General features: G+C 38.4%; 1 protein-coding gene across 1 annotated transcript in view; it reads left to right on the forward strand.

The window, feature by feature from the left end:
- Positions 1-12,499: 12,499 nt before the first annotated feature.
- The window catches only part of LOC124139495 (RCC1-like G exchanging factor-like protein), a 72,447-nt gene continuing 68,555 nt past the window's right edge, over positions 12,500-16,391 (forward strand). The window contains exon 1 of the mRNA XM_046506601.2: positions 12,500-12,591. The gene's annotated coding sequence lies outside the window, so the exon portion shown is untranslated. The remainder of the gene's footprint in view (positions 12,592-16,391) is intronic.

The raw sequence follows: 16,391 nt of genomic DNA on the forward strand, positions 1-16,391 counted from the left end.
ACAGCCATATATGAGAGCTCAGCAACATTGAACATGTTCAAGTAGCATCGATTGCATGTTATTATCTTGCCTCTCAAAGAGCTGCCTACTCATATCACTTTAGAAATATTCACAAGTTAACTCTGAAATTTTCAACTGGTAGAATATAACATCTCATCCTACACGTCCTACAAAATCAATAATAACATTAACAAGTGTAATTATATCATTGATATTACACCTGTTATCAAAACACAAAAGAAAAGAAACTGCATTGTGGCAAAGATCAATAAGCTTAGAAAGCTTCTGAACAACATGTACAATGATTCTCTGAAACAAGGTGAGGTCATGGAAGTAAGTGAGTGAGTGAGTATGGTTTTACGCCGCTTTTAGCAATATTCCAGCAATACCGGTATCATGGCAGGGGGCACCAGAAATGGGCTTCACACATTGTACCCATGTCGGGAATCAACCCTGGTCTTTGGCGTGATGAGCGAACACTTTAACCACTAGGCTACCCAACCACCCTCATGGAAGTAAGGTTAGGTTTGACACATAAGTTAAAAATGCTAAACATTGTCATTAGACAGTAACAAACAAGCTACAATATGATCATCTGTTACATTTGTGAATGAATCCTTGACATCCTAATGCCTAAGCTAGTGGCAAGGGACTTAAAGCATCCAAATCTAATCATCTGCATGATCTGTAATTCAAAGTTTCGAGTACTTGATCCCATATATTACCCAGTATCATCATAAATGTCTGAAATGTCAAACCTACAAGAGACAGAATACATGTTATTTAAGGAGAACGGGTGATCCAATAGATACTAACATGTCCAAATATAACAAAAGTTTATTTAATACTCATATTTACACATGAACAATATGTAAAACATGTTTTAATGCTACTTCAAAAATATTTGTCATAGCACTGATCTCTGCAATGAGCATGAGCATGAACATGGCCTTGTTCTGGTGCTCGTAGATGGTGTCTTTCATCGGGCATTTTGTCAGAGGTCAATTCCCTTGGTTACCATGATGGACTGGCTCACTTCTGCTTGTCCAACCTGCCATGTTTCATTGTGTCACGTCATGGTGATGCACAAATTTATTTAATAAAGGCATCAATCTACACATTTAAAGTTCTGTCATGAGAAAACTGAAGTGTAGGTTCAGCAACACCAGCATTAATTGACAAATAGCATGAGAGTATTGAGAATATATATTTCATATTAAACAAAAGTGTGTGAGACTGTATAACATATGTAACAATTGACCAAATCACTGCAATGTACACTATCTCAATAAAAATTATGTTATCACATCTTATTATCATGGTTTTAAGTGAGTGAGTTGGGTTTAACGCTGCTTTTAACAGTATTCCAGTTATATCGCGGCATGTCAGCTTAATGTGGGAGGAAAGCCCGAAGTGATGCAGGTCTCAGACGTTTACCACTTCAGTGAAACCCATGAGCATGGGTATGGTGCTGACAAACCTAGAAACATAATTGGGGCGAGCCGGGATTCGAACCCACAATCATAGGTTTCTGGCGTGCCCAAGGGATGCAACTCTTCACAGCGAATCGCTGGGCCTTAGACGACTGCGCCACCTGTGCCCCCCATGGTTTTAAGAACAGAATGCCTTTAAAAACCTATTCATTCACAACATTTTGTGAAATAAAGTGACATATGTATGAAATTTAATGAACGTTTGATAGTATGGTGATATGATTTTTATGATCATGATAATTGTTGCAAATATATTTGATTTATAACGAAAATACAACACAAAACTTGCAACAATGATTTTATACATAAGACATATTCAAGATAATACATACATAAGAAAGTTTGGTGTAAGGGATATCTCACTGTATATATGAATGTAAATGCTATTGGTACATGTAAATGACTGAGCATCAGCCATGCCCAGCTGAGGATCAACTTGCCTTGCACAACTGACAACCTTCCCAAGCATTGGTTAACATAGGCAAATTGACTACATGTACCTCACTTTTGTGTACCTGGCCAAGCATCGGTCAGGCCCAAGCTGTTGGGATCAATTGTCAAGAGTGATACAGAGAATTACTGTTTCGATAATTGACTACACATCTATCATTCTAGGGTTAGAACGCATTCGATGATAAATACATGGAGGTCAAGCATGACCTATGTTCTGACAACAGGCATCAATGCATCCTATCCCAAATTATGACTGCAGGGGGTCATCATACGTAACCCAATACAAATAAGTGAATACTTCAGGGTGAATCCAGAAGCATGAAATAAATGTAAAACAAGGATATACATGGACAGGGGTAGGTGATGGAGGTGGGATTGCTTGTCATTGTCTACAAACCATGTGCAAGATGGCTGACATTGAAACACTGCTGCGCATGCTCGTACCTAGGCATGCTGGGAAGTTGCCTTAACTATGTTACTTTAAATAGCATCACACATGATATACGGATGTATTACTGACAGTTTTGCCTTACTATAGATACTCTATAATATGTAACTTGATGGTTAGTGTTACAATTATCCGCTAAGAAACAGCAAGAAGATTGCCTTCTCGTTAATCATGTTAATACTGAACTCAAGTTAAAATAATCATGAAACAACAAAAATATGCTAATTGACGTGCTGGTATACAAAACGATGATGGAATTAATCCAACATATACATACCGTATTCGACATAATAAGCGCCCTGCTCTAATAAGCACCCACGGCAATATTTGCATATATATTGGCTAGTGAACAATCCAAATTAGCACCCCTTCCGATTGATCAATGTACACAAGACTCATTTATTCGGGTCTAATACACACTCGTGTGTTATATGCCCCCTTTATTATGGGCAATTAAATTCTGAAAAATATATCTGTCCTGTATAATACTTTATATAACACAGACTTTTCTTTTGTAGCATTTCAGGCTGTCAGCAAAAACCACGAAATTCACGATCATTCAACTGGGGTTTTTTTCAACCAAAATAATATTCTAATAAGAACCTACTATTTCTAATTTTGAGAGCACCCTTAGCGCTTATTACGTCGAATACGGTAATACTCAAATGCCAAAAATTAGAAACCTGTATATAAGAAAATGACAAACATAGCAGAATACTTTTTTATTATGAACTCACTCAAAATACATTGAGCAGCAAAAACATATAACATAAAGACAGAACTGTACAGTGTTGCTTGTGCTGTCTTCCTTGTGTATTGTTTGATCCTTGGACATTTTTTCAGAGGGTGCAACAAATAGAGAACATTTTCGTTCTTTGGGATTATCACTCATGAGCAATTTTATCTATAAATAATAGGTGCTCGGATGACAGGAAGATTAAGTTATCAAGGTGTCTATATATGTGATATGATTCAACTAACATCAAGGGCGCTACTTCATTATGATACTGCTTTCGCAATGTACATTTAATTTACAAATTTATTGCTAATAGGGGTGAAAAGTGAGTTCACAAAAGTTCTTGCAAGTTTATGAAACCATCACTTTCATGCAAAGTAATGCATCATTATGTTTCTGGATATGGAGACGAAACATAGAAATGCTAGGCATTAGATTTTCATCAGTGTGATATAGGAGCATGTAAAGAGATAACATTGTGGAAATGCATCCCAAAGTGCTCCCTGCCCTGATGCTTGGGTCCAGTTTCAGCCAGGGCCCCCACAGATCATTACCTACTAAGAAATTCACTACTGTTCCGGTGACATAAGTTTACTTGGTTTGTGATGCCCGGAATCATGTGAAAAATGATCTGAACAAATGCAGACGAATGAGATCACTTTGTTTCAACTGACCTATCAGCATCAGATCGGAGAGCCACTAAAATACTACTAATTCAGAGACTTTAAAAATATTACTGGATATTTCAACCTTCATATGTTATATTCAAGTTCTATGAAGCAGACAAGTAACTCCCAAATCGTCTATTTCCTTAACCGTAAGTGTTATTAAGTGTTAAGACACATGATTTCAACACAATTATGCAATCAAATTGTAAACAAAACGCTGAAGTAATCAAATAATTTATCTTACAAATATAATTCTTATGTCACTTTGTTCATGTTGTTATTCTTAGTCTTAGGTGGCATGTGCAAGAGAATAATTTCATTGTAAAATATTCCTCTCATGTGACACTTTAGATATGGAAGAATTTCATTTAAAAAAAGCTTAATTTCTGAGAACCTTCAGAACACTATGACTATACATTATCATAATACTTGTTCTAGTGACAAGTCAGATTTAATGTACATAATGTATTGAATATATAAATTATTGATTTTGTCTTAATGTTGAATCAGAAGTAGTTACTCAGTAAAGAAACGAAAACATCACATAATTATCAACATTGTGAAAATGATCTTATCATGCTTATATGTTACTCATGTGCATTTTGCCGAATTAAAAACAAACTGTTGGTGAAAACAATCTGAGGTGATTTCACTTCTTTGAAACTTAATAGGAAGAGCTAATCATTGTAAGCCATGTATCCTCATGGTTAGGGAGGTTTGTAAGCAAAGCCATATTATTACTCCAGAGCAACAACGTGATTGTTGTGGGATTTGTACAGGTGGTTCTGGTGGTATATAAAATAGTTGTATATCATCTGATCATAAAACTCACACGCAAGTGGTTGAAGATTAGCTTCTCACGTCGTTGTTAGAACGGCAATGACGTTTGTCGATAAAAATAACACTTAACCTGAACGGCATGTGCGACCAACAATGTAGCCTATCATGCAAGCCACTGCCGGAATAACACATACAATCAATGACGAATTTTTTGTAAGACACGTCATGATGACTGTACCATATGTCACAAAGTAAAATTAATGATTGGATATATTATTAAATTGGAAAAATTCTCATATTTCAAGGCTTACCCAAACAACTCTCAGATATCCCTGTTGCCCAACTGGTTGAAAATACCGGAAGCTGCACAGCAATTTGCACACGACACGACGCGGCTAGGTTTGAACAGTCGACTGGGCAATTTATCTTGTCTGCGCTTTCGCGATTTTGCCCAAAACGATGATATTGGAGACTTCAAGCATCTGTGTAAGATTGTTTTACTGGACATGTTTATGTTACTGATAGGTAGTATATAATTCTATTCGTATTCATATGATACACAAATGATATCGTACTATGAATATGAGGGAGTCTCTATTAAATCGTATATAGACTTACTCAAAGGCAGTCTTTGATAGGGACGAGAATTCATGGATGTCAACTTCTTTATTGTGAGGAACACAACTATTCGGAGTATATACTGACTCCTTCATTGGGTGAAATCATTTGGCATCCATAAATTCGAAATGCCTTTCAAAGATTCTTTGACAGGCATTTAGAAGTTGTCGGAACATGAATACATGACCCTTTTTTTATGGATAGCAACTTCTTTTATTCTTTGTACGACGTTTCAGAGCTACTTCCTGCTCCTCCACCGTGTCTATTCACTTAAAGGGGCACTGATCTAACGGACTGGTTGTTGCCTTTGTTATTGTTTTTCCCCCGTGAGTACCCGGATGATACGCAACGCAACTGAGCGTGACCAGAGACTGGGGTACCGTCTGCAAGGACAGCTAAATAAACTTGGAGGCTGGAGGCAATATTTGTTTTACGCATTTTTGAACACTGATTGGTTAACTGTGATCTATAAAGATTTCGACAAAGGGCGCATGTTAATTCATTTCTTCAGCCTAAACAAACAGAAAAAAAGAACAAGGGAGCTCATGGGATGTCGTCATTTGGAAATACCCCAGATGGTTATAGTTTATACTAAAAACAGTATCCATGCAGTGAAAGCATTTTCGGATTTCGGCTTGCGTCGATAATACGATTACTACTCCCTTGTTGTCATCCACGTTTTCTCGTATAACCCTACACTTGTGTATTTGTCGTCATTCACTTGATGCTCAGTTAATGAATTTATTACAGGTACAATTAGTGGTAGCACCACTTATATTACCTGACAAAGGTTCCCATTTGGCATTTATTGTGTCTGGGGTAATTATTCAATCTAAATCCAGGTTTGAAGTGAGGTGAAATGTGTGTTATGTAATATGCACGTGGCAGCCCAGCAAGAGATGAATGATCAGTTGATTTACTTTTTTTGTAAATCAACGGATCGTTCTAGTCATCAAAGGATTAACAGAAAATACGTTGATTGATTAATCACTGTTATCTTGCACAGTGGATATGTCAAGAGTGAGTGTTTACATGTCTAGGTTTACTAAAACAAAGGGAATACACTCATATCATGGCGCGAAGTGCCGATGTAAAAACAACATACTTTGTTCAAAGGGTTAACTGATAATACGTTGATTGATTGATCATTGTTATCACGTTATCATTGTCACGTGGGCTTTCTCAGCCGACCACTGAGACTTGACACCTATGTAAAACACCTGAAACAATCCAAGCGATCAGTTGAGAAACGAACACGGGTTATAACATCCCGAAACGATAAATATCTTTTAAAATATTTGATTGTTACTGAGACACGTGGCATCGAATAAGTTTCTTTGTACAGCTGCAGACGAGTGGGATATTGTTCCTTTGTGTGGATATTCACGGATACATTCCTCGAACAAGGAAGCTGTCTAAAACTTATACACATAAATTTGGTAGGTTGTAATTATGATATCTGCATTTTGTTTTCCTTCATTTGAACCGATTCGTTCTTGTTTCTCTACGTCTTGGTTGGGAAATTCTTCAATGCGCGATAGACGTTGTTGTCACAGGTCTTTTCCTTTGTAAGCGTGTAAATATTACAGTCAGTTTGTAAAATGTGATTCTCTCAGGCAATTTATAAAATGTGTAAATATTTCAGTCATTTTGACTAAAAAATCTGTCCAGATTGATCAAGACGATCAAAAGGGCCTACAAACATCACAACAGATTATTATGTAGGATTAAAAGCCAAACAACTTAGAAATGTACTTTTCAACGTTACATTTTCAGTCTCTTGGTGATGACATTAAACATCAAAATGTTTGGAATTCGTTGTCATAATAATAAAGATGGAAATGTTTTTCAGTCACTTTGTAAAATAACTGAATATTTAGACGTTTAATAAATTTGTTACACATTTGACAGTAAAAAAATATACACACTATAAAAAAGCATATGCTCAGTAGAAATATATACTTTGTGTTGCAAGTCAAAATAGTGTAAACGAAAATCGCAAAATTACCAAGCAAGTGACTTATCAAATCTTCGACACCATTACCGATGCTATTCACAAAGATACCTACATTTCCTTATTATCTCGAAAACTGTATTTGATTATGTTGATCAATGTGACCATACGCCCTAATTACTACCCATAAAAGTGACTAATGCGCTTACGAATGGCGCAGCAGAGGTCGCGAACTAGTCTAGATTTCTGCTATACATCCGGGTACTCACTGGGAAAAAACAATAACAAAGGCAACAACCAGTCCCGGGGAATTGCGTTAGATCAGTGCCCCTTTAAGGCGTACATCTATGTACGTTACATCCGGGACTCACTGGATACTAATCCTGTCTGTTTGAATTTTTGACAGGTATCACTAATTCTACCTAAATCTAAATAAATGATTTCGTTTTACTTCAACTGGTCCTCTTCGTACCAAATAAGTGCTACTAACCACAGAGCAAATGACTTTTATTCCGTCCATGATTTAATTTATTCATTTCTGATCTACAGATATGTAGCTAGTTTTATGTTGTAGGCTACATAACCCTGATTGTTTGTTTGAGGTTAACACAGCACTCATCAATATTCTAGCTATATGACCGTGGGTTGTAAATAATCGAGTCTGGACCAGACAAGCCAATAATTGATATCATGAGCATCGATCTACAGAATTATGATACGATGACATCCATCAACAAAGTCTGCGAGCCTGGCCACCCGATCCCGTTAGTCAGCTCTTACGACAAGCATGGGTTGCTGAAGACCAATTCTAACCTGGATTCTCAAACTGACAAAACGTCACCGTGTTCAAACTTCACCAACAAAGTTTGGCTGGCACCATATTAGCTTAAACGGCAGTATATTTCGTTACTAAACCACAGTGAGTGAATGGGTTTAACGCCGTTTTGAACTGTAGTCTGTATAGCCAACTTTAACGTGTGAGGCAGGTCACAGAGATTTACCACTTTTGTGAAACCCACGAGCATGGTATGGAGCTGACAAACTTAGAAACATATTCGGGATGAATAAGGATTCGAACCTACAATCAAAGGTTTCTGACGTGCCCAAGGGACGCTACTCTGCACACCATATGGCAGCACCCTAGGCGACTGGACCAATATCATTAAAATCAGATCTTAGTTCTCGCTATCGCTAAACTTTGTTTAGATCTAATTTTAATGAGATTGGCGGCTGGACCACCCAGCCCATAGTACACCACAGGTATAGAAGCTCATCTATTACATAGTTCAATCCTTGAGTGAAGATGTAATGAAGAAGTTTGTTATAAATCATTGTGTCTCAAGTTTAGATCATCTCAACAGTACATTCCAGCTATATATTGTGTGTCTGCATGAAAGGGTAGACACTAGTCTGTCTTACAGACCCTGATACAAATATATCAACTACAGCCCATGCAAGTCTATAATGTTTGGCAAGTCTAGATTACTGCAGTATCGGAGAGAATCACTGGGCTCCCTTTTTATTATATTTTTATTAAGATAGCTGAACAACTGTTTTTTCTGTACGATATGTTCATTTCAGAGACTATATGTTAGTCTAGGTAGACACGTGTGGTAAAACCTATGAGCATGACAATATTGCTGAAACGCCGTTGATCATAGTTAACGTGAATCAGGGATGATACCCGCGTCTGAACCCTTTCAGTAATTCATTTTCAAGGCTGGTTCCTCGATTTTACAAGACGGTGAAAAGCAAATACGTTTGGCATGGAATGTGTGCTTTGAGACAACCATTATCTTTCACAGCTTGTGGCCGGTCCATTTGTCTTCTGACAATGACATATGTTTAACTAAAAGAAAAATAGTTAATAATCATGATAATTGTATCCAACCAGCTGTCGGAACAGACTTTGCGGTCTGGGAAGGAGGAGATGTTAGATGTCACCACTGCTTTGACTGTTGTTTAGTCTTTGGCTGATTGCGATGAACCCAAGACTCCCACGGTTACAAATTGCTCAACAAATCCATCTGGGTCTGCTTTAAAACGAAGTAAATTATCACGAGAGATGGAGAACCTGGAGCATTCTCGCCAGGAATCGGAAGCCTTGGACCACAGCGCTCTGAAACCTTGTTCATTCGTGATTGTCCTCAACTGTCATGAGAGATGCCTACTGTGTTGGCCATGAAACGTGTGGTGAGTGATCGAACATCCATAGTCATATCATGTATTTTATAAACATATTCCACAGTGGTTGATCTTCCTGATCTTGGATCACCTTCGAGGCTGCTCTCACACCCACCCAGCCCCTCCCCTTGAACTCCGCTGCCCACCTCTTTACAGTGGCAAAGGTGGGAGCACCATCCCCTAAATTTGACACCGTGTCCGCATGGTTGACTTTTGTGGTTAGCTCTCATCAGTTGGAGATACTTGATGACAGCTCGCTAGCCACTTTTGTCCATTTCCGTCAACAGAGAATATGTAGCCTGAAGAAATATGCCGCCTGCATGTCTCGTATATCTGGTTCAAATGCAGCAGTGAAGCATGGAAGGCATTGTACTTAATACATACAAACTCTTAAGGGGGCACCTTCGTATAGTTAGGCTGAGAACCCCTCGTAACAGGATATTGGAGATAAGTGATATTATGGGATTGTCTTGGGACAGCCTCGCTAACATGTCATGAATTCAACACGCTAAAGAATGTACTTGTAATGATAAGCAATTTAACTGTTATAACAATTGCTTTTGTCTCCTTTTTATACATTATTGAGTTACAACCTAAATAATTTACATCTTTAAAGCTAAATTTAAAAAACAACATTGTTGATGTTTGGAGACAATTATAAAGTCTCCACATTATAAGGGTGTACGAATGGCGCCATAAGTCATTGTGCAGTTGCTATGATCATATGGTCAAGGCGACCAGTCCTTGTTGTATCCCCTCAAAACCGAGCGCCAGGCAGGGTAACAACAAGTACCATCTCTTGACACGTTTTGGTATGACTTGGCCAGGGGATCGAACCACCAACCTTCCACAATCCGGGCAGACACTACCCACTACCCGACAGAGGCAGTCGTATTGTGAATGACAAAATAGCTGAGAGCTCTATAGCTGACAACAGTATATTCCAACTGCCGTACATCAACAGCCAAAGATCCTTACACACAGGAACTCGATGACAGCGTGTACAGCATAATATATTCGTATAGAAAAATATAACACCTATCTATACATATAGACAAGGCGTGACACCCGCCATCTTGGTCCTTATTCAAGATTTCGTACTCGGTTCGAATCACAGCTCGATATCGCATGAAATAATGAATGTCACTTGTTTCAACCTACTGGCCCTTGCTAAACAAACCATAGGCTACACAATCGTGTTCCTCTGCGGTCACCTTACCTCGTATTTATTTTAAAACAAACATCAAATCTCAGCTCTAAGCTTCGCCGCCAAGGTAAACAAGAAAAAGGTGGCCGGAAATTACGGCACTTCACGGGCAAACTTCAGTTCAGCAAACGTTTCTGATTGGTAGAGGGGCGTGATTTTTGTTCCTGTGACCTTACACTTACGCATAACCATCCACTCTTCATTTTCATTGTACTGCACAGAACCTCTCACACAAACCGAGACCCGTGAAGATCCGGGGTAGAATAGGCCTTCAGCAACCCATGCTGGCCGTAAAAGGTGACCATGCTTGTCGTAAGAGGCGACTAACGGGATCGGGTGGTCAGGCTCGCTGACTTCGTTGATGCATGTCATCGTATCCCAATTGCGCAGATCGATGCCCATGATGTCAATCACTAGATTGTCTGGTCCAGACTCGGTTATTTACAGACCGCCGTCATATAGCTGGAATATTGCTGAGTGCGGCGTTAAACAACAAACAAACACAAAACCGACATCATTCATGCATGTATGCTTTTTGTCGTTTAAGTTCAAGTAAATTCATTTACAGTTCTACCTTCAATAGATAAATCCTGAATACAGTGCAGTAAAAAAATATATTCAAAAGGTGGTTCAGACTTCAATGAGCAGTGTCCAGAATACCTGCCTGTCTAGATTACATTGTGAGAAGTATCTTGGTTGGACCATAGAAATTTAATATATTCAAGTCGCCCACATCCCAGTCTATATTGACACATTTCCAACTTGTTCTACGTTGAGTATGGCAATATTCCGAATTTCTAACTTCATCATAAGCACAACATAGAGTGATACAATCACGTGAGCCCATAGAAATATCTCCACTGTCATGACAGCATGCCAACAATGTGTGTTTGTGTCCTCTGGACCATGTTAGTGTTAGGGTCCTAGTGAGACATACGAGGATCCAGCCAGACTACACAACTACATGTTAAACAATATTAAATTCGTGTAAGCGATGACTTAATAAAGTTCATGTATGGATGATGTAGAATATTGAAACCCACGCAAAAAAACGGACAGTGCTTTTTATTTTTTATTATTACTGTTGTCTCGGAGATCTTGGCTACAGGATGGAGAGCAGTGCAGGCACATAGTAGTCTGTCTCAATATTAACAGACCTATAGAAACGTTGATTTTCAAATGTGCAACATGACATGCTTTAATATGTCTAGGTGTTTCCTTTGCAATTTACTTGTAGACAGAATTGGACATCTAACTGAGTACAAACACCATCTTTCAGAGCACTATGCCATTTTCATCTTTATTTTCAAAATCAAAACCGTTAAAACATCATTGTAATGAATGATCTCATGAACATTCTCTAAGGGAGAGAAACTATGCCATGTACCACACGGAAAGACAATATTTACTTATTGCTGTCCATATAACAACATATTACGTAATTCTCCCAAATTTCTCACTGTCGAACCAGAGTTTTATAATAGTGACAAATTTCTATAAATGGCTAGCCAAAATGTTTTTTTGTGTGTGCTTTTTTCGACCATTGAATCAAATCTACATGATCCCGAGATCTCTTAACTCATTCACGATGAGAAAATCTCAACCCACAAGTTCTTGTTATTATAAAAAAATGGGTCTTTAAGGTTGAGATTCCAAAGAAAAAAACCGTATCTTAATTGTGTCATATATAATACATACAGATACGGATAACGTTTAGAGACGGAACCAAGTTATATTGTTTGTATGCATGTTATAAAATATGGACGGAAAATGATTTTCAAAAGCGAAACATGATTAATTCAATATTGCGAGTAATGCGGATATGGAATGATTAGTGTTTATTTTGACGTCACAAAATGGTATTTGTACATATTAAATCGGGGCGTGTAGGTAAATTACCATGAATCTTACAAATACTTTATTGTACTTTCGCGTTCTTTCGCCCTTTTGTCTTTTAAGTTAAACCCAAGATGTCAGCCCCCTGACCCATTGACTGAATGGAAAGATCAACACGTTCCAGTCAAGTTTATTAGAGTTTAAAAAAACTAAGGTATTTCATAATTTGGCAACAATGCAGTTTACCGGGCGCAGACCGAGCTCTACCATCCGCTCAATTACCGCGCTATAGTGCCACCGCTGTTTCGTTATACGGTTACCGTGCCTCATGCTCTGGTGACTCTCGCTTCACGATCCAACACCCGTTTTCGGTCATAGGGAAACTTACACATCTTTACAATCAAACACCCGTTCTCGGTCTTAGGGAAACTTACACATCTTTACGATCAAACACCCGTTCTAGGTCTTAGGGAAACTTACACAACTTTACGATCCAACACCCGTTTTTCGGTCTTAGGGAAACTTACACGTCTTTACGATCCAACACCCGTTTTCGGTCTTAGGGAAACTTACACGTCTTTACGATCCAAAACCCCTTTTCGGTCATTAGGGTCAGTGGGTTTGGGCAAGGGTTAGCCATAAATTCTTACCTTTTCAAGCGTTAATCCAGTTAATCCCATTGGCCGGTCATGTTGACATAAACAATTGCGGGTGTGGTTTCAAGAAAAGATGAATGGGAGAGCGGGCATGACGTCACACGCATGCGCAATTCATTGTTTACTGAATTACGCATGCATGTCAATGGGGATTCTAATGACCTGTTAAACGAGCACTGATTACATGTGATAGCGCCTGTGGTCCAGTGGTAGAGCTTAGGGTAATTAACGCATTAATTAGCAGAGCCGGTGAGCCGGCGAAGCGCGTTCGAGCCCCCACAGCGCTAATTGGATCTGAAAAAGTGCACCCGGTAAAGTGCACTACTCCCCATAATTTTGAATTTTGTGCATGTAAACTTAATGGCACAGATCTGCATTTATATATGTTTTATGATTGATGACAACGCCGTTTCATGTACTAAGTTGGAATTTAACATCGAATGGAAGTTGCCGGGTGTGCTTCCTGCCTGATCCATTTTCCAAGATTCTTGCGACGGCAACACATCTTGTTTCTCAGCCTGGGATGCACATATCACACTCCACCTTCTATGTACGTATTGCTCCAAATATTGTGTGTTTTCAAGTGAAAGTAATATTTTTTAAACAGTAACCACTGTCAGTGTAGTTTTGACGAGCAAGAAACATTTCAAGTTCTTTGATTCCCTACTTATAATCTGTATATGGTGATGACTGGTCTTTTGGTTTGACCTAAAAAGATGCATCAACATATGTTTTTTTTGTTTGCTATTTTAGACAATCTCATATGAAGGCAAAATGTAGTTGTCTTCAGTATTAATATGTCCCTTTCACAGATATTCTAAATGTTCTGTAGAGTGATGTCAAGCTGCACTCAACAAGCCCAGATATAGCCTTACAATGTTCTCCTGAACGTACAAATTGTCTATGCAGGTTGTGTGATGGGTCACACAACCTGCATAGACAATTTGTACGTTCATTTTGGGGAAAGCTGTTTAGTTACCTGCTCCTGGTTACAAAGCCTGAAAATGAAAAAAAACCTGACATGGATGGTTCAAAAGTGGCAAAAGAGAAATTTGTTTTGTTTTTTTACTTTTGGCTCACATCATGCCATTCATAATGTGTCAGATTCACAGGGGATTAAAATAGCTGTAGCCATGGCCTATGGCTCTTCATACTTCAAGACGCAAGATGTGTGTCCAAAAGAAACAATGTGGTACGTTATAATCAAGTTCAATTTGACAGATTTGTGACCTACCAAAAAGTAAGATATAAAAATAAATGTTCTGTACAAGTCTGTATTGAAAATTTTTTGAGAAACAAAAAAAAATTTTAATCGCCCTTACCGAAAAATGGTTTGCTTTCAGGATGAACATGCTGAACATGAACACAAAGCCTTTTGTGTGTGAAATCTGCAACAAAGCTTTCACTGTGAAGTCTAGTCTCACAGTTCACCATCGTGTGCACACTGGGGAACGCCCAGTCCAGTGTGAAGTCTGTCGGGGGGAACCTTTTTGACTCTCCCGGGTTGCATAAACACATGAAGATTCATACAGGGGAGAAAAACCATCATTGTGGGATCTGCCTGAAGAGTTTTGCATTGCGATGTAGCCTAAAGGAGCACCGTCAGTGCCACACCGCTGAGAAGAAATTTAGACAGAAAAGTTTTACACTTCACTTTACTACCCATTTCGAAACAGCTGATAAGAAACTCCATGACTGCAAAAAATGTGGTAAAGTTCTTTCATCGATATATGCATTGAGGGATCATGCTAGAATTCATTCTCAAGAGATAATATTTCAGTGCATGGTTTGTTCTAAGCAGTTCAGAACTTCTAATGAACGGTCAAAGCATAAACTGACCTATTCCATGAATAAACCATTCACCTGCCAGATCTGCAAGAAGCAGTTTGCTCGAAAAAGAGATTTACAATCACATACCCATACCCACAGCACAGAGAGAACGTTCAAGTGCAGTTTGTGTGCTAAAGGCTTTGCCCAATATGATTACTTGAAAAGACACATGAAAAGTCATCAAAAGGAAGACAAAACTTCACCATTAACAGATCAAAATGCAAAACCATACAAATGTGATCAATGTTGGAAACATGTTTTTTCAAAGAACTCACAATCAGAAGGCACATTCTTGTGATATTTCTTCTAAAAACATTTGATGCTGTTGGAAAACTAAATCTGCTTATGGAGTTGCGCTCATTATGTTTATCAGAGTCAAATGTCAGTGGTCTGATGAGCTGCTCAGCCCTGAGAATGTTATTTAAAAAGATTGTGTGAAATAAAGTGTGGACTGATTACATGCAAATACTCCATGTTTTATAGAATGTCATTAATGAGCATTTCACTCTGATCCAGAAACTTGATGGTGATTTGTAATTGAAACGCTTCAGTTTCTATAAAATGTTACTAATTAGAACGACAAAGAACAAGGCATTATGAGGCATTAAGGGCCCTCGCCCACAGAGTTTGTATATTTTAGGAAGTGGGTGTAGCAGGGCGTGGAGTCATCCCACAGATGACATCCTTACCTTGTGGGGCCCCCGTTGGGCGCCAATGTAGCGGCCATTAAGTTTTTGAGTCCTGTGATGGCATTCGAACCACGGACCTTCTGATCCGAGGTTGGACGCCTTGTCCACATGACAAAAGAGGTTAACCCTGTCATCAAGCTGACAAGGTAAGGATGTCATCTATGGGATGACTCCACGCCCTGCTACATGGGCAAAAGAGAATGTCATAAAATTAATGATTTATCCGATGTGTTCATCATTTTCATATGATTAATAATGAGAAGTGTACTTGTTCATTTTTACCCTGGCAAGGTTTTGGACTTAAAAGCCACTGAATGTTCAGATAGACTATGCCAAAAGGTTTTGACAGGTTTTCAGGAAGTGTTTTGTGATATTTATTCACAAGTAAGTTCACTGATCATAGATGCATTAGGAGATGTAGATAAAGACAGTGGAAATGTAAAATCAGCGAGTCATCTTGGATCACAGACTTGGTCATAGTTCATGTTGATACATGTACTCATAAAGTTTGGCCATACTCACGTAATTGATTATGTCCGTACTCAAAGAATTGTACAGTTAAGAAAGACTATTTGGCAGCATGTTGTACATCATCTTCCTGAGGCAAGAGAGTTAACTGAGTATAAAAGTCCATGATTGTACATGTCTGATAATCTTGATGTTGACAGTTCAAAGTTATCCATGACTTGAAGATTTGATTTTTCCAGTGGACCAATATGTTATAATTCAACATCTGTGAACATACAACTGTCGAATATATTAAATGTTCGCAATCATTTCCCTACATGTTGTGTTTGATATTATTTGCCTGTTCATTCAGATCAATGATCATGATCAGA

Source organism: Haliotis rufescens, unplaced genomic scaffold (assembly GCF_023055435.1).
Source record: "Haliotis rufescens isolate VD_foot unplaced genomic scaffold, xgHalRufe1.0.p SCAF_1, whole genome shotgun sequence".
Taxonomy (NCBI): domain Eukaryota; kingdom Metazoa; phylum Mollusca; class Gastropoda; order Lepetellida; family Haliotidae; genus Haliotis; species Haliotis rufescens.